An 18,556-nucleotide genomic window follows, 5' to 3' on the forward strand; every position below is an offset into this window, starting at 1 on the left:
TTCTCCCTAGAAACACGGATCTCTTCCCTCGCCGATCTCTCCATCCCCCGTCTCCTCTCTCTCGCCATCGCTGCCGCTGCTACCCAACACCGGTCGCCTCCGCCGCCGATTGGCGCCTCCACGATGCTGCTAGATTACTCCTACTCCCATGTCTCCTCCCTCGCCATCGTCGCCTCGCTATTCCGGAGCTAACCCGTGCCGCCTGGATAGCCTCCGATCTCAGCCGCACTACATCCGGATCACCATGGCGCGGGCGGAGCCAGGCCCAGGGCAACAAGGGCCATGGCCGGGGCGCAGCAAAAGTTTCGGCCCGGGGCGTTTGGATATCCTGCCCAACTCCGCGTTGCTGCCTCGATCGACTGAAAGGGATCAACGGAGAGAGCAACGAAACCCTCGCAGCCACGCAGGACCACTTCCACGCCCATGCGACCACGCCGGCGCTGACTTGCCGGACCCCTCTCCTGCCCTACCAGGCCGCCGCTTCCGCCCTCCTGTGCTGCATCCGGCGCTGTGCTCAGCTCCTCCGCGCAGCGGCCGGGTGACACCCTTGGCCGACGTAGCCCCTGAGCCTAATTGTTGCGGCACTGCTTCCTCTTCTCACGTTTGCACCGTCAGACTCCTGCTGTTTGCGCCTCAACTTGGTAATTTCTTGTACTCCGTAGTTGTTTTAACCAGGGGCTGGTTTTAGCCTTTTAGCAATATAGATGCTGATTGTGGTATGGTTAAACAGTGTTTGTAGGTTGTAGTCGATTCATGTTTTAGGAACGTAAAGACGAACATATTTATACCTGAATTTAAAACATATGTTCATATTACCAAATTTTATGTACTATTACAAGAGTTTTATTAGCGCTTAATTTTTGGCCCAGGGCTTGCTCCAATCCTGGCTTCGCCACTGTGCATCACCATCATCAGCCCTGGGCTACAAGGCGCATCATCATCCCCAATATCGGACGATCCATGCCTGGTCACATCGGGCCTCGCTCCCGTCGCAGCGGCGGCCATAGCCGGAGCTCATTGGTCGTGGAGAGGTCCATGGCCCTGCGTACCACCTGCACGGTCAATCTGCCGCAGGAGAAACGGCCTGCATGCCGCAGCGAGAGGCCACGCAAGATTCAACGCCGCCCCCAACCCCAAGGCTTGATTCGCGGAACCTCTGCCCGGTGCCCCCAGAATATTCCAGCACAACCCTCTACGCATAGCCGGCGGAAATGTTATTGAATTGGGAGTCAATATGGGAGACTTTCCATGCTGAGCCATAGAGGTCAATTTCCTGTTCATAATCTTATCTTTGTTTATGTCTGCATTTTCCTCAATTATTTCTTAATCATGTGAATCATGTGTAGATTGTTTCTGTATAGTTCTACATACTCACCTCCATGCTACATTTGAGGAGAGCCTACAGATTGTCGTATTATTTTGTTCACCCATGATACAAGGTTCTTCACTTTCAATTTTTTCTCTGAATTGTCAATCATGTGAATCATGTGTAGATTGTTTCCGTATATCTGGACATAATCATCTCCATGCTACAATTGAGGAGAGGCTACAGATGGTCGTATTATTGTTTAACCATGATACGAGGTTCTTCACTTTCAGTTTTTTCTTTGAATAATGTTGATTGCCTGAAAGCAAGTCTTCTATTGCTCCTGCAACTATACACTTTGTATGAATTTTCTTTGCCTACATGATGGGTGATGATTTGTTGTGCCAATTATTCGCAGCTAGGGAGATGAGGTGGGTTACCGGGTAGGAACCAGAACAAGAATGAGAAGGAGCTTAAGTAGGAGCATTGCAAGTTGATATGGGAGCTCGACTTTAGCATATCCACCCACCTCCACATGCCCTCCTGGCTTTCGTTCACAGGGATCTGCAACCGCTGGGCCTTCACCGTGGGCGCCGCCGCCTTCGCGCAGGGTGTGGTTGATGGCTGCCGCCTGGTCTTCACCGCGGGCGCCGCGGAATCCTCGCCGAGTGCTATTGGTGGACATCTCCATGCTCCATCGACGTGTGCCGCTGGTGCCGTGAACTATCTAGGTAATCTAGGTAATTAGAAAGACTTGAAGGAGCAAATTGTTGACTGTGATTGTCATTGCTATAGTCAGATTACTTGTATTAGGAAATATGGGGTAGTTTGAATCAATTATCAGTTGTACTGATATGCTGTTTTCTGTATATTATGCCCTACTTGAAACCAATAAGCCAACATGAGTCCCCTGTAGGTACAATATTGAATTTCGACTTGTTTCTACAACTTTAACACGAATAAGAAAAAAAAGGCAAAATAGAGGAGAAGAACAAGGATGCAGATCATGTAATGATGCTTTGCATCTGGTTTGAGTTAGATTCAGTTATTGCTTTGCATTTATTTATGTTTGATGGTTTTACCATTTGTTTGCACTAATTCAGGATAAGGTGCCAAGGTGGGATCATGGTTTAGGAACCCAGGAGCTGGTGTTGCTGCTTCAGCAAGTGCCGGATGCGGCGGCAAGTATCGTACAACTAGGACAACTGGATCTTATGATGACAATGGAAATGCCACTGCAGTACATGATTCAAGAGAAAAGAGAAAAGTGAAGGTGCTGCACTTAGCATTTAAATTTCCCCTTAAAACACACAAAATATAAGTAGCTAAGATGGGCCTCCAACGCCCCATATCATGTTCAGAAGTTGCTCCGAGATGAATTAAATTAGCCATGGCACAATGATCTGTCATATTATCATGATATACTTTCATTAGTCAGAACATAAGTGATATGTTTTTGCACTCCATCATTATCTATTTTGAGAAATCGTACATCGGCACTAGATTTAGAATTAGGGTATTTTTTTTGGCTTTAGAAGTTTTTACCTTTCACTTTTCTATACCAGTTCGTCAACTGAAAATGTGATCTACTCAGGATGAAATTATGGACATATAGCCTACTTTGTTAGCTATTTCTTTCTGCCGATTATTGTTAGGAAGTAATACAGTATTTCTACCGTCGGATCTAATTTCTTTGTCCTATTGCCTAAATTCTAATCACATTGTTATTTTTCCAGGTGGGTACCCCATTTACTGCTACCTGACCTTGATTACCTAGAACATGATGAGTTGATGGCAAAGGTAATTTTACTATCTTAGTGGTTTCTCTTGGTCATAAAGTCACTTACTCAACATACTTTTTGGCATGTCATATTGTGTACAATTGTTTCCAAAGAGGAAGTTGTTCAACTATAGTACCTGCCACTTAATACCGTTGCATCCTATGATACAAAATAAGGTTCCACCCTATCTTATTGATCTGTATATGTCTATATGGCAACAGAAATCCAGGTTGGCATACACCCGAAAAAGATGGAAATTAGGTAGGACACGCACAGTTCCGAAAAACACTCTGGCTCATCGTGACTTCTTTAAACAGTTCACCAGGTTACTAATGTGTTTGGTCATGAAAGGAAAGCAGGTCCAAAAGTATGGGAATGCGGACAAGAGCACATCGGAAGTCAGCTACATGAACTGCACGACAAATGCTTGCTACACTCGCCTAGCCTGATCAAGGAGTCCAGGTAACCCGGTATCTACACAATATCTTAAAATTTCCATGTAGCTGAAGATCTGATGTTTGTCGTGAAATAATGTAGGTTGCCCTCATACCTCGAGAAGATATTGTTGTGAACTGTAGTGCAGATGCTTGCGAAAAAAGATTAGAAACAATGGATAGTTAAGAGGGCTAAGTTGCTGAAATATTAACACCTGACTGGAAAATGAATGCAACCAACTTTAGCATTCGTAGTAAGATTCTTTTATCAATAACTTGTGCCAGTAATTATGTTAAATGACCACAAATATGACGACGGGGAACCCACTGATAACACGAGTTTTGTGAAAAAAATTCAGTTATCATGTGCTCACTGGTCGCTACAACTCCTTATGAGTTTTCCCTTTATTTTTGCATGTGAAGCAGAGGAAGGAGAAGCAAGCTTGGCTCAAGGATTTTAACTATGATGTATTTTGCCCTGGAAACAGGCAATACGAGCATTTCAATAAGGTGCTTGATTAAATATGAGATGTTTCTAAGTTAACAAAGGTTGAATGGTTTTACGGTAAATGATACTGAGCTTATCTCCATGCAATATTTAGGTTGCAGTGGTGGTGAATGACCTACTACTGAAGCCGGTTAAGCAATTCATTTTATATTATTTTCCAAGTAATTTTGGAGAAAACAGAACAAGTGCATTACTCCGTGTGGGAACAATTTGTTGCAGCTGAATGCAACTATATTTTCCTATTATAGCAGTTTCTAAAGCTGGACACTTCTTGCAACATTAAAAGTTAGGTTTTGACGACTTTAATTAAAATATAATTTGTTTCTGTTACCTCGGAAAAACCATCTTTGCAATGGTAAGGATAGCTGTAACTTTGGGTAGGGATCGATTAATACATCAAGTTCATGTAGTGCTCAAGATTTTAATATTTTTTTGAGATTGCGGCTTTTTAAGCTTGGTATGAACTGGATGCCACACCGAGTCGACTATGAGGATGGAGGGATACTATTATCTTGAATTCTTGATCTCATCTTGATCAAGTCTAGGGTGAGTGCGGCTTTTTAAGCTTGGTATGTTGTGGTTGTGTGAGAGATTGAGAGTGGAGAGACTTGAGCGTGGAGAGATGTGAGTGAGTATTGTTGTGATGATGTTGCTTTTCATGATCTTGCAAAATTGTCGAACAGAGATACACAGATTGAATATTTTATTGGAGGCGCTCCAAATGAAGTTGGAGAGTGGCCAAGAGGAAGGAATTGATTGTATGATTTATTTTCATACATACTTCCGTATGTTAGTCCCCTTTCCACCTCTCTGTATGATTGCAATCAGTATTATCATGATGTAGTATATTGCGATATCTCTGATTTGTTTTGAATTTTATAGTGAGTTGCGAATTATATATGTGCATTGAGAAATGAAATTTGAAGACCCGTAGCAACGCACGGGCATTTGTACTAGTGAAGTATATTTTCTAAAGTTGCAGTATTAAATGCCCAGAAACTGAAATACTACTTTGTTTTGGAATACGTGGTTTCAAAATGATGGAGCTCCCCAACGGAGCCTAAACCCTTTTTAGTTAAGGTACTAAAATGTAAAATCAGTGTTTATAGAACTGTAGAACGAAAACTGGAAGAATAGTGGGGCAGTAACGAGATCGTGCGAAACGTCCCCAATTTTTGTCACTTCATCTTCTCCAAGACCTAAACACCCAAAATCCGAATCGCCCCAAATCACGGCACAGCCAGTCCCCAATCACCGGCCACAAGCACACGCGTACGATGCCGCCGCAGCATGTGCGGGAGCTTTGGGAGATGGACGAAATCGTGGCGGAGATCATGTTCCGCCTCCCGCCGGACGAGCCGGGGAACCTCCTCCGCGCCTCCCTCGTCTGCAAGCCATGGTGCCGCCTCCTCTCCGGCCAGGGTTTCCGTCGCCGCTACAGCGAGTTCCACCAGACACCTCCAATGCTCGGCTTCCTCCGTAGCGGGCTAGCCTTCGCTGAGTTCGTCTCCACCACAGACTTTTGCCCTCGCTTGCCCGATCCCCGGCACCGTTATTCTGTGTACGACTGCCGCCACGGCCGCGTCCTCCTCCAGTTCATGGATGATGGTAAGGAATTCTTAACCGTCTGGAATCCCATGACGGGCAGCCAAAGAGTGTTGCGAGTTCCGGAATATTCGGGGATGACCCAGTGGTATGCCTCGGTGCTCTGTTCTGCGAACGGCTGCAACCACAGCGACTGCCATTTGGGTCCGTTCCTGGTGGTTTTTGTCAGCCTTCACGAGCAAGAAGGGGTCGCTAAGGCGTCCGTGTACTCGTCGGAGACGAGTAATTGGAGCTCTCCAGCCTCTCTTGACGTTTTCTTTGAGGACGAAATCAACTTAATTGAAATGCCTAGTGTGCTCGCAGGAGACGCTCTCTATTTCCTCATTTCGAGTGGAATGCCTATTATTCTCGAGTATGACTTGGGAAAGTCCCGCCTCTCGGAAATCCATCTGGTGTCGGGGTCGGCGATCATTTGCCCCATGGCTCCTATCCTCATGGTGGCGCAGGACGGCCGGCTGGGGCTCGCAGACCTGTACGATTTCAACCTCTCCGTCTGGTGGAGGGAGGTGGGTCCTGATGAAGTTGCGGTGTGGTCAAAATGTAGAGTCATCGACCTCAAGGCTCTTCTTACCATTGACGATCCCGAGGTAGCAGCAGACTTGGTTGGCTCCATCGAGGGCACTGGCATCATTTTTGCAATCATAGATCTTGGCACTTACATGATTGATCTCAAGGCACTAACATCGAAGGAACTGTGGACCGTGCTCTATCAGCCTCATGATCTTAGATGGCCCCTCTTTCCATACCTTAGCTTCTACTGCCCACAAGGTAAACTAGATTGTATATGTTCTCTCATAGTTGTGATTTGGGAGTAGATGCTAGTCAATACATTTCAGTTAGTGGCACAACTAAAAGTACTAAGTTGTGATTTGGGAGTAGATGCTAGTCAATACATTTCATAGTTGTGATTTGGGAGTAGATGCCAATCAGACTGTAAGATGGTTTCTCATCCTACTGACTTGTTGTGGCTGGCAGGTGTTGTGGCTGAAGCATCAATTGAAACTGGACATGGCCGGCAATGAGGAAGCATAAATCTCAAGCAAGCCGCTCAAGCATGGAAGCTAAGGTTGCTGTTTTGGTGTTGGCTTTCATTCTGGGTTTCGAGTTTGATGGACGATGGGAGAGTAGTTTCAGTTTGATGGATGATGGGAGAGATGTGTTGTGTCTTGTTAATTAAGAAATTATCTCTATTCTTGGTAACCATGCTTTAGTTATTCAAGGCCTGATTTCATTTAAGCAGGGGAAGGTTACCTTTGGCCTAAATATTGACTGCAAGTTTGTATGCACAACTAAATATTTCTCTCTAAAAATAACTGTATATTTAGATAGCGTTAGCTGCAAACTTCTGTGCATGGACGACAAATAGCAAGTTTACAAACTGATTATCAACTTGTCTACTACTGTTGATATCTTCCAGAGCCAATGCTTTAGGTGTTCTGTTTTTGGCTGGGCAATTCAACCTAGAATGGAGTAGGCTAGTTCATGAACACGATGAGTGCTATGTTCAAGGGTTTAAGTTCAAGTTGTTATCCGTTGACCACTTGATAAATGTTTGGATATCACTTGATGAATGCTTAAGACTTTTATTCTCCTTTTATTAGTTTTGCTACCAGGTTTCGGCGCATGCTCTTTGGTTTATAATAAATTGGATGTGTGAATCTTTGATGCATAGGTTGGATGTGAATTGTTTTGATGTTGTATTGCTTTGATACGTTGTAAAGAATCAATAGAAGTTATCTTAAAAAGATTAACGGCAGATGAAAAATGTGACGTCATGCAATCTTATGAAAATCGTGGATTCGCGGTTGTCGAATTCAGACCAGCTTCGACCATTCAGCAGGAAAAGGTTGCTGCTCCAGATATACTGTCAGCAACATATGAACAGAAAGCTTTAAGGATGCCTCTACTGATTCAACATGTGTATATCTATAGATCTTGCTGCTGCGGAACCAGCTTGTTGGAGTTGCTATGTGCACCAGTGTGCTGCGGCAATGCTGGTTACACTTGTAGGTCAAAGTGATATATCCAATTGCTCAAAAAGAAAGGTGATATGTCCTATGGGATTCAGTCATGGTGTCAATATCAAATTGATTTGTCATCCTTCTTACTGAGCACAAACAACATACCATGAAATTGGCATGAAAACACATAACTTTTAACACTGAACTATTGGAACAACTCGTGAATCTGGCACGGGTGAACATAAGATTAGATCCCTTAATAAGATTTCTCATAAGAGTTCAACATGCGGAAACATCAATCTTTTCCTACAGATGCAGTGTCTTGCTAGTAAACACAGCATATACGTACAATGTTTAGTGTTAGTCGTTACATGCTGAATCAATTTAGCAACTCTGCTGGAATGTTCTACCACGAACTGAAAGTCTGAAAGAACTCCCAGATTACCACCCAAAAGAGACAGAAGACAAATCGGGAATCCTGAAATCACAGTTTGGTCCACCATCAGCTTCCTAATTTATTAGAGGAGCAGCTGCTGTTAGTTTTAAGAAACCTGAAAAAGAAAAGGAAAACATTATGGACATTTGAATAAGCAAGCGAAGAGTACTGAGTGAAATGGAAAAGACAATCAAAGGGAATTCTTGAGTATAAACACTAAACAGAAAGGCTGCTATAGTCCTATTTATGTCTATTTCCAAAACTGAAATAAAATAGCGAGTTGTCATCTGGATAACATATTTATTTCCTATCCAAGTCTTGATTGTAGTAAAAATATTAAGCTATAATTCTTCCCCTAATGAGTTGGGGGTAACGTTTCATGAAAATGAATGACAATGGCCATCATGATGACAAGGCTAGTTATCCTTCAGGTTCTAATAAAGTGAGGAGCAGATGAACAAGGCTAAGAATACTTTGCGCTGGCTAGTTCAGAGACACTAATACACCTGGATGGCTGGCACAAGAATAGGAATGAAATAACATATGTTCAAGTAGCACTCTTCAATAATAAATATTCTACAAACTGAATATGTTAACAGTCTGATTTGGATGCTAAAATTTATTACTAGCCTCACTAAAGAAAGCAACGAGAGACTCATTCACTGGTAACTTGGTACCTTCATCACTTCTAAGGACTGCCTGCACGAACGAGAACATCTGCCAAAGTCTTGTCTTTCTTGATGTCTTTCTTGCCTGAAAAATATTCATTTGATCAATGCGAAAGAAGTTGAATAATAGCAACAACACTGACACAATATTTTTATTACAGCACAGATTTATCTGCATTGAATATAGGAATTGTGGTAGCAATTTTATTTGATAGTTAGAGAAGTTATCAGTTATTCAGCCACAGTGTATCCATAAGCCCATAACACAAGGAGAAGTAGGTGGAAGATAATAAAACTAGAGTAGTGTACATGAGTGATTAAATGGATATATATTTAAATCATCGAGTCTTATTTTTCTCAACGCCCTTCTAGCCTGAAAAAGCTGATCAAGGCAGAAGAATTTGAATAACGGCAACAACACCAACCAACATAATTTATAAGTGTATACATTTATATGTATGACGTACAAGAAATTGAGCTAGCAAGAAAAAACTGATGCTTACAGCAGGTTATCAACTATTGATCTGAGAGTACCCATAAGCCACAACACACTGATAAATTGTTGAATATATTTGCAGTTGTGCTGTCTCGATGCGTGACTAAGATAGATAAAATATTTTCAAATCCTCCCAAAACAGAAATGGAAATTAATGTAGACATGCAGTGAAATTAAAACTTCAGAAACATTGGTAAACTTTAATTAGGTTCCTTACCAGTACCGATCAGGATATGCTTATTTGAACTTGTAAGCTATAACGTAGCATGAATGATGTATTTAAGAGACCAAAAACACACAACAGTTTCTGTCGAAAATCTAAATCACTGACACACTACCATAGATAATGTTACAAGAAAAACACTTTATGATCAGAACAACATGTTGGACCAGGTCATATAGAGGAGGATTTGAAGATGATCTCTACATGGCATCTCATCCATTGCAGATCTAATTAAAACTGAAACTAAAAGTAAGAAGTATGCATAGTAGCAACTAAAACGAGCGAGTAACTACCTCTACAAGGGATCTGGCTCGATCCAAGCAATTGAGCTAGGAAGAAAAAACTGATGCTTATAGCAGGATATCAACTATTGATCTGAGAGTGCCCATAAGCCACAACACACCGATAAATTGTTGAATACACTTCTAAGGAAATTGGTTGAAACTTTATATTTGATAATGGCTTTCTATGAACCGCAAAACTCAAAGGTCTTTCGTCCAAATAAAATTACATTGGCCATCCCTATTGCTACCAAAAACATGATAGTAAACAATGTTACTAATCACATGGCATAGTCATTTTTAGTGACCTGGTTATGTATAGAGAGAATGTTATATATGTCTATTTGATTCGAAGATGATCTACTACATGGCAATGGCATCTCATCCACTGCAGATCTAAAACTGAAACTAAAAGTGAGAAGTGTGCATACTAGCAACTAAAATGAGCGAGTAAGTACCTGTAGAAGGGATCTGGCTGGATCCAAGCCAGGATGGAAGAACACATGGTATACATTCCGCGTTGCCTCTGTACTGGAAGCTCGCACTCGCCTCCCCACTATTCATGTCCACGACAACCATTTCCCGGAGGTGCGTCCCAGTCACAACCTCGAGGTGCACGACATTGGAATCAAGTGGGTCAATGAGGACAATACGTGTTGCCCCTCTCATCTGCAAGGGTCGTAGGGACACCTGGTGCTCCAGCGTCCAGCTGCTCTGGTTCTTGTCAAGCACAAAGGAGCTGAGAAGAAATGGCTCCTCTTGAGAGAGCTCGACATACCGTAGGCGCCCTTGGCTGACGCCGACGCGTCGGTACCTCCCGTGCGTCTCTGTGCGCCACACATTGCCGTCGGCGTCCGGCAGCGGGCGCCCTCGGCTGAACGCTTTGTCGCCCGCGCCTGCAGGCAGCACGCTGCCCCTCGGCAGCTCGATGAAGGAGATCTCAGGCCGGTTGCTGAACGGGTCCAGGGAGACTGCGCCCCAGGCCACGTCGAACCACCAGAGACGACCACCGAACGCCAGTGCCTCGTTGTCTATCTCGATTCCGCGGCGCCGGGCAACCTGGGCAAGTGGGAGCAGGCACGGCGAGACCACCACCATTTCCCACTCCCCTGTCTCGGAGAGAAAGCGGAGCATCTGGTCGCCGTGGTGCCCATGCGGCCCGGCAACGGCGAACCTGTCAGGCGGCCCGTGCCCACGATCGGTTTGGGTGAGGATGCCCATGTAGGGGCCCCAGGCGATGTCGGCTGCAGGGTTGTCGGAGACGAAGTTTGGGAGTTGGGATAGCTGGCAGGTGAGAGGGTTGAAGACGAAGCGAGCGACGCCGGGGTTGTGGCCGGGGTCAATCCCGGTGGGTCGCTGGCGCAGCCGTCCGGCGCCCTGATTGCGGAGGATGGGAGCCGTGAAGCGCAGGTCTGTATAACCGACGAGGAGGAGGCCGTCGCCGCTCGAGGTGAAGGCTCCGCCGCCGAGAATCTGCACGACGTCGCTGTCGGGGTCGGGGCGAGGGCTGACCTTGAGGAGGTGCTCCGGCATGTACAGCTCGGAGAAGTGCGGTGGCTCGGCGAGGGGCACGTACGCGGTCGGCGAGCTGACGGACGTCACCGCGCGCTTGATGCTGGCCCACGGGGGGTGCGTGGCGACCGTGGCGAGGGAGCGGCGACGGAGGCGTCCGGCGGCGGCGGTGGCGGAGAGGCCAAGCAAGCGGCGGAGCGACATCGCGGAAGCTGGTTGGTTGTGGAGTGGGGACTGGGGAACAGCTGGGGCGCTCACATGGTGTTGCCGTGTGCGCAGAACAAATACCAGGAGGTATGACTGGACGAGAAGCGCCGTGCAACTGGTCCACGGGAAGACAGCATCCTGGGCCCGTTCGTCAGTTACGCTGGTCCATGCGGTGTAGTCCATGAACCGGTTTCTACATTAGGAATGGTTCTGTACCAGGGGGCAGCTTTTTGTATAAGCCGAGGATGCCATTTCGAGTGTTTGAACAGCTGGTGTCCACCGGTAGAGCTCAACGGGCAAAATTTCCCGCCGAAACGCTCTGGGCTACTTGTGCAATAAGGAGTCGGGGAGTACTACGGGCGTGTTCGGTAGTTGTCCAGCTTCCAGCTTCTCCAAATTTCAGCTCGGAGCAGCACCGAACACGCTAACTCCGTAGAGCTGGATCTGCGAAGCTGGGTCATTTCCCTTCACAAAACTCGGAGCACCACTTTCGGGGATTCCCGGATCAGCAAAAACCCGGAGCAGTGATAATTTACGGGATTGTGCCACCGCCTAGTCAAAAAAACGCTTTGCTTCTCTCCAAAATCCCCAACCTACAGCAGTGCCGCCGCTCCCTGTATCTCTGCCCACACTCCACCTGCATCTCCGCCCGCGCGCCGAGCAGCAACGGCGACCGTCGCTGACGTTCCGCCATCCCTCAAGCATCAGCAGCGGCCGATTCGTAGCCCAGCCCGAAATCCGTCGTCCCCGGCCTCCTCCAGCTCCGGCGCTCGCCTCCCCAACCTTCAAATCGAGTCCCAGATCTCCTCCGCCGTCCCCGATCTCCTCCAGTTGCAGATCCGGCCGCCGGCAACGCCCCTGTACCGCACTAGCTATAGACACCAGCGACTCTGCCTCCGCCCTCGTCAAGCTGCACCAACTGCGACCGTCGCCGACAGCCTAACTTTTTTTTTTATTTGAGGGACGCCGACAACCTAACTAGGCCACATGACCGGCCAGGCTGGAATATGCCATGTCGCCCAAGCAGGCCAGCCCAGCTAAAATGAGTTGCAGCCCAGCCGAAAAAGGGGGAGCTAGCGGAACGTTTTCCACTCCTGATGAGAAGCTGGCGTCGGTCTGAGAAGAAGGATCGACGGAGTTCTGAGAAGCCAGCTATTGCCGAACACGCCCTACATGTCTACATAGCCCAGTCAAATAGACCCACTCACCTAAAAGCCACACAAAACAATGTATGCAGCCTAACTTGGTACTCCCTCCGTCCCAAAATATAAGGCGTCTAAGGACTGGTCAAAAATCAAACTTTACTAACTTTGACCAAATATTTAGAAAAATATATTTACATCTACAATATCGAGTGGACATATTAAGAAAATATATTTTATGGTGAATCTATTCATGTTGACTCAGTACTGTAAATGTTTATATTTTTGTGTATAAACTTGGTCAAACTTAAAAAACATTGACTTTTAACTAATCCTTAGACGCCTTATATTTTGGGACGGAGGGTGTAGTATTATATTGTGATCCAAATTCCAAGAAGAGGCTAACTTCTGACGAGCGGAGCGAGGCCTGTCGCCGGATCGTTGCCACCGCCTATTTTTTTTTCCCCTGTAAGCCTGAAAGTGCATGGAGCCCCCATGTGTGGTTTTAGTAATTAATGACAATCCCTATGGACTAATGTTTGCATTGAGTTATATTTGTAGGAGTTTTCCATAGGCAATTCTTGAACCATATGTTGGCTTCAAGGTTGCAATAAGAAGAAATTGATGAAGGATATCAAGTGTCAAGTATGTCTTGAAGATGAAGATGAAGTGAGCCCTGAAGTTACTTCAAGACATCAACATGATGAAGAATGAAGAAATGATGTGCAAGTTCAAGATGAGCCATCTCGAAGAGATCCTTTGCTTGAGTCTTGCCATCCATATGGTGATCATGGATATGTGAAGATGCGCCGAAGAAGAAGCTCTCCCATGGTGGATTATGGGGGAGCAATCCACATGGTGGTCATGTTTATGTGAAGATGCGCCGAAGAAGAAGCTCTCCCATGGTGGTTTATGGGGGAGCAATCTACAAGACTTCGTCAAGCAAGCACAAGCAAGAAAGGCGTTCCATCTTATTGAGGTCAAGATCGTCGTCATCAAGCTCAAGTGGAATGCGCAAGTATAAGGTTTGCTCTTGATAGGGTTTCTTTCTCACCGGTCTCATAGTGTAGTTGGAGACCGGTTTATAGTTTAGTTGCCGTACTATCAAGAGGGCTCTCGAGTGAGTAACTCGATCGTATCGTTCGGAGAGAGCTCAAACCTTTGCATCCTTGCATCATCTTTCTTGGTTGTTATTTGGACCTTATCCATGTGATGTTTTAGAGCTTGTGCTTATTCTCATGACAAGCTCTAGTTCATCGAAAACGGATTTTGCATAGATCACTTGTTGCGTTTTCGAGTTTGGTTCATCATCTTTCTTGGTTATTATTTGGATCTTATCCATGTGATGATTTAGAGCTTGTGCTTATTCTCATGACAAGCTCTAGTTCATCAAGAATGGTTTTTGCACGGGCAACTTGTTGCATTTTCAAGATTGGAGGTTTTACCGGTATGTCTTTTTTAGATAGGTCAAACCTTTCATCATTTGTTTCTATCCTCCCTTGTTGGACTATGATGGTTTCCTGCATGATCTTGTAGAGCTTGTTCCTAGCTTTAAAACAAGCCCAAGATCATCAAAATTGGAGTCCGGATGCTAAAGTTATGCCCGTTTCAGTTTGATGTTTCTGCCAGTTTTCAGGGGGGCGGATATTCCGGCCCAAGTTTGGGGCGGATAATCCGGCCCCCGGAAAAATCCGGTTTTTGGACAAATCCGGGCAAATATCCGGCCCCCATCCTGGGGCACGTTTTTTCTGGTCCTTAGCCGTTTTTCGGGGCCCGGATATTTTGCAAATATCCGGCCCGGAAAATCCGGCCTGAGCTGACCCAAACGGTCATATTTCGATGGGAGGGGGTATTTAAGCCCCCCTTCTTCCTCCTTGGGCAGCTACCTCTTCCCCTTTGTGCTCTCCACCATTGTTGACCTTGAGAGCTTGCCATATCCCTCTACTCCTCCTATACTTCTTGAATCTTTTTGAGGGAAAAGGAAGAGGAGATCTAGATCTACATTTCTACCAATCAAATCCCTCTCTTTGTGAGGGGAATCCACTAGATCTAGATCTTGGAGAAATTTGGTGTTCCTCCTCTTATTTGTTCTTCCTCTCTTATTCCCCCAATAGCTTTTGTAGCTTTGTTGGAATTTGAGAGAGAAGGACTTGAGCATCTTTGTGGTGTTCTTGCCATTGCATTTGGTGCATCGATTTGAGTTCTCCACGGTGATTCGTGGTGGTGAAAGCAAGAAGGTTGTTACTCTTGGGTTCTTGGAACCCTAGATGGATTCTAGGCCTTTGTGGCGATTTGTTGGGAGCCTCCAATTAAGTTGTGGATGTGTGCCCCAATCTTTGTGTAAGGCCCGGTTTCCGCCTCGAAGGAAATCCCTTAGTGGAACCGTGACCTAGGCCTTTGTGGCGAGGGTCACCGGAGATTTAGGTGAGGCGCCTTCGTGGCGTTCGGTGTGTGGTGTGAGTACCGCATCTTGGGGTGAGGCCTTTGTGGCGTTGGTGTGCATCGATCAACCACACCTCAAGGTGAGCCTCTTGTGGCGTTCGGGAGCACTAAGCAACCGCACCTCTCCACCGGAGATTAGCACTCGCAAGAGTGTGAACTCCGGGATAAATCATCGTCTCCCGCGTGCCTCGGTTATCTCTATACCCGAGCTCTTTACTTATGCACTTTACCTTATGATAGCCATCGTGCTTGAAGTTATATATATATATATCTTGCTATCACATACTTGCTTGTATTGCTTAGCATAAGTTGTTGGTGCACATAGGTGAACCATTGCTTAGAATAAGTTGTTTGTGCACATAGGTGAACAATAGTATATAGGCTTTGGGCTTGACAAAGTAACGCTAGTTTTATTCCGCATTTGTTAAGTCCATCTCGTAAAAGTTTTAAATCGCCTATTCACCCCCCCCCTCTAGGCGACATCCGTGTCCTTTCAAAGCCGCCGCTAGGGTTCGTCGCATCGTTGTACACCCACGGCGTTTGTAAACACCACCGAAATAGTGAAGTTTTGCTGGCTGGCGCCCGTGGTTTTTCCCTTGTGTGTTGCAAGGGTTTTCCACGTTAAAATCTCGTGTCCCCTGCAGGTGTTTTATTTTTCGTTCTTCGTTTATTGTGCATCTCGATTTTAACAAGTGGTATCGAGCCCGTGTTCTTTGGATCTAGGGTTTTCGAGATGTCGTCTCTGAAGTTCGATCTACCGCAGTCTGGACTACACCACGAGATTTGCTTTGTGGCAAGTGAAGATGAGGGCGATTCTCGCCCAATCTTCAGATCAGGATGAAGCGATCGATGCTTTTGGCGATAAAGCAAAGGATACCTGGACCGATGCGGAGAAGCGGAAAGACCGTAAGGCTTTATCGTTGATTCAACTCCATCTGTCCAATAATATTCTGCAGGAAGTGTTGCAGGAGAAAACCACCGCCGAGTTATGGGTCAAACTAGAGGAGATCTGTTTGTCCAAGGATCTCACGGGCAGATTGCACGTGAAGATGAAGCCGTTCTCGCATAAGTTGCAAGAGGGAGGTTCGGTAATGAATCACCTATCTTCCCGGAAAGAGATTGTTTCGATTTGCGGTCTATAGAAGTTAAGTATGAGGATGAGGATTTAGGTCTTCTTCTTTTATGCTCGCTGCCTAATTCTTTCGGTAATTTTCGTGACACCATATTATTGAGCCGCGACAAACTAACTCTCGCGGAAGTTTATGATGCTCTCCAACAAAAGGAGAAAATGAAATCTATGGTGCGAAGCTGAAAGTTCGTCCTCCAAGGCGAGAGGCATTAGAGGTCCGTGGCGAGGCCCGAGCAGCGAGATAACTACTACCACAACAACGAGAGATAAGAGCAAGGGCGACAGAGGTCGCTCAAAGTCCAAAGGACGTGACAAGTTCTCGCAGGTATTGTAAGAAATCTAACCACAATATTGATGATTGTTGGAAGGCTGCAGAACAAGGAGAAAAGGAACGGAACTTACCAACCGAAAAATAATGATGGTAATGGTAAGGCTGCCGTTGTCACCGGTAAGGGTGAGGCTGCTCGTTCTTGCTCGGTAATGATGGTAGTGATAATTCGATGGAGATTGCTTAGGCTGTCTTGGCTGCATGTGTTTCACGTGATGATGAATGGATTCTTGATACTGCATGTTCATTTCATATTTGATGTAACAAAGATTGGTTCAGTTCTTATGAGTCTGTGCAGAGTGGAGATTTTGTGCGTGTGGGGAATGACAACCAGTGCAGCATTGTTGGCATTGGTTCTGTTCAGATCAAGACCCATGATGGGATGACACGCACGTTGACAGGAGTGAAACACATACCCTCCATGGCGAGGAATTTGATCTCTTTGAGTACCCTTGATTGTGACGGGTACAAGTACAAAGGTGGGAACAAACTTTTGAAGGTATCATCAGGTTCTCTCATTATTATGATTGGTGATATGAATTCTGCGAAATTATATGTCCTTAGAGGTAGCACTTCGCCTGGTATTGCTGCTGCTGTTAGTTCTGATGAATCTAGTAAGACTAACCTTTGGCATAAGCGTCTTGGACATATGAGTGAGCTTGGCATGGCAGAATTGACAAAGAGAGAGCTAATTGATGGCTGCGATTTAGGTAAGCTTGAGTTCTGTGAGCACCTGCATCTTTGGTAAGCATAAAAGAGTAAAATTTAATGCTTCCGTTCATACCACCAAAGGCATTTTAGATTATGTACACGCTGATGTTTGGGGTCCGTCCCATAGAACTTCTAATGGTGGTGCTAATTACATGCTTACTATTATTGATGATTACTCAAGGAAAGTGTGGCCATATTTCCTGAAACATAAATCTGATGTTTTTAATGTTTTTAAGAAGTGGAAAGTTATGGTAGAAACCCAAACTGAAAAGAAGGTTAAGATACTCCGTACTGACAATGGTATGGAATTTTGTTCAAATGAATTTGATGAGTTTTGCAGCAATGATGGGATGGTAAGACATCATACCATTCCGTACACCCCTCAACAGAATGGTGTGGCTGAACGCATGAACAGGACCATTATTTCGAGGGCTCGCTGCATGTTGTCTAATGCAAAGATGCATAGAAGTTTTTGGGCTGAAGCAGCCTCCACCGCATGTTATCTCATCAACAGGTCACCTTCTGTTCCACTTGATAAGAAAACTCCAATTGAGGTATGGTCTCGGTTCGCTCGCCGATTATTCAGATTTGAGAGTTTTTGGTTGCACTGCTTACACTCATGTTGATAATGGAAAGTTGGAGCCAAGGGCTGTTAAGTGCATCTTCCTTGGTTATGGTTCAGGAGTTAAGGCATATAGATTATGGAATCCTGAAACTAAGAAAATTGTGTTGAGCAGGAATGTCGTTTTTAATGAGGCGGTTATGTTTAATGATAGTCCGTCTACGATATTTCCGATGCTATTAATTCTCCCGATGTTTCGATGATGAGCAGCACAGAATTGGCGTGCAGGTGGAGCACGCAAAGGAGAATGAAAATGTGGTTCCCGAAACCAACAATGATGATAATGATGTTCCACCTTCACCACCTTTTGTTCAGCGACAAGGACGGTCTATTGCTGCTTGATCGCCCTAGGAGAAATATTGCACCTCCTACCCGATTAATTCAAGAATGTGATATTGTTGATTATGCTTTGAGTTGTGCTTGAACGGGTGGAGCATGATATTGAACCAGCTACATATACTCGAAGCCATTGCTTCGGTTGATAAAGAGAAGTGGGTAGGTGCGATGCAAGAAGAGATGCAATCGCTTGAGAAGAATGGCACATGGGATGTTGTGCACTTGCCTAAACAAAAGAAGGCTGTCCGCTGCAAGTGGATATTTAAAAGAAAGGAAGGTTTGTCTCCTAATGAGCCTCCACGGTTTAAGGCAAGGTTAGTAGCAAAAGGTTTCAGTCAAATTCCGGGTGTTGATTATAATGATGTATTCTCCCCGGTTGTGAAGCATAGTTCTATTCGTGCTTTCTTTGGTATTGTTGCTATGCATGA

General features: G+C 45.3%; 3 long non-coding RNA genes across 6 annotated transcripts; 2 read left to right on the forward strand and 1 right to left on the reverse strand.

Moving 5' to 3' along the window:
* The first annotated feature begins 1,000 nt into the window (after positions 1–1,000).
* LOC124650430 lies at positions 1,001–2,514 on the forward strand. 2 transcript variants are annotated; one of them, XR_006986995.1, is made up of 3 exons: positions 1,001–1,264; positions 1,725–2,037; positions 2,416–2,514. It is a non-coding gene; the product is annotated as an uncharacterized LOC124650430 (long non-coding RNA). The 2 variants fall into 2 exon arrangements; XR_006986994.1 differs by having other exon boundaries at positions 2,410–2,512.
* A 2-nt stretch (positions 2,515–2,516) lies between these two features.
* Positions 2,517–4,925, forward strand: LOC124650431. 3 transcript variants are annotated; one of them, XR_006986996.1, is made up of 4 exons: positions 2,517–2,579; positions 3,084–3,106; positions 3,447–3,549; positions 3,625–4,925. It is a non-coding gene; the product is annotated as an uncharacterized LOC124650431 (long non-coding RNA). The 3 variants fall into 3 exon arrangements; XR_006986997.1 differs by lacking the exons at positions 2,517–2,579; positions 3,084–3,106 and having other exon boundaries at positions 3,412–3,549; positions 3,625–4,031; positions 4,124–4,925; XR_006986998.1 differs by lacking the exons at positions 2,517–2,579; positions 3,084–3,106 and having other exon boundaries at positions 3,412–3,549.
* Positions 4,926–7,831: 2,906 nt separating this feature from the next.
* Positions 7,832–10,440, reverse strand: LOC124706209. The gene is made up of 3 exons (XR_007004346.1): positions 10,158–10,440; positions 8,709–8,784; positions 7,832–8,146 (listed from the first exon to the last, which is right to left on the reverse strand). It is a non-coding gene; the product is annotated as an uncharacterized LOC124706209 (long non-coding RNA).
* Between the last annotated feature and the right edge of the window lie 8,116 nt (positions 10,441–18,556).

The sequence above is a fragment of the Lolium rigidum genome, chromosome 4 (assembly GCF_022539505.1).
Source record: "Lolium rigidum isolate FL_2022 chromosome 4, APGP_CSIRO_Lrig_0.1, whole genome shotgun sequence".
Classification (NCBI taxonomy): Eukaryota; Viridiplantae; Streptophyta; class Magnoliopsida; order Poales; family Poaceae; genus Lolium; species Lolium rigidum.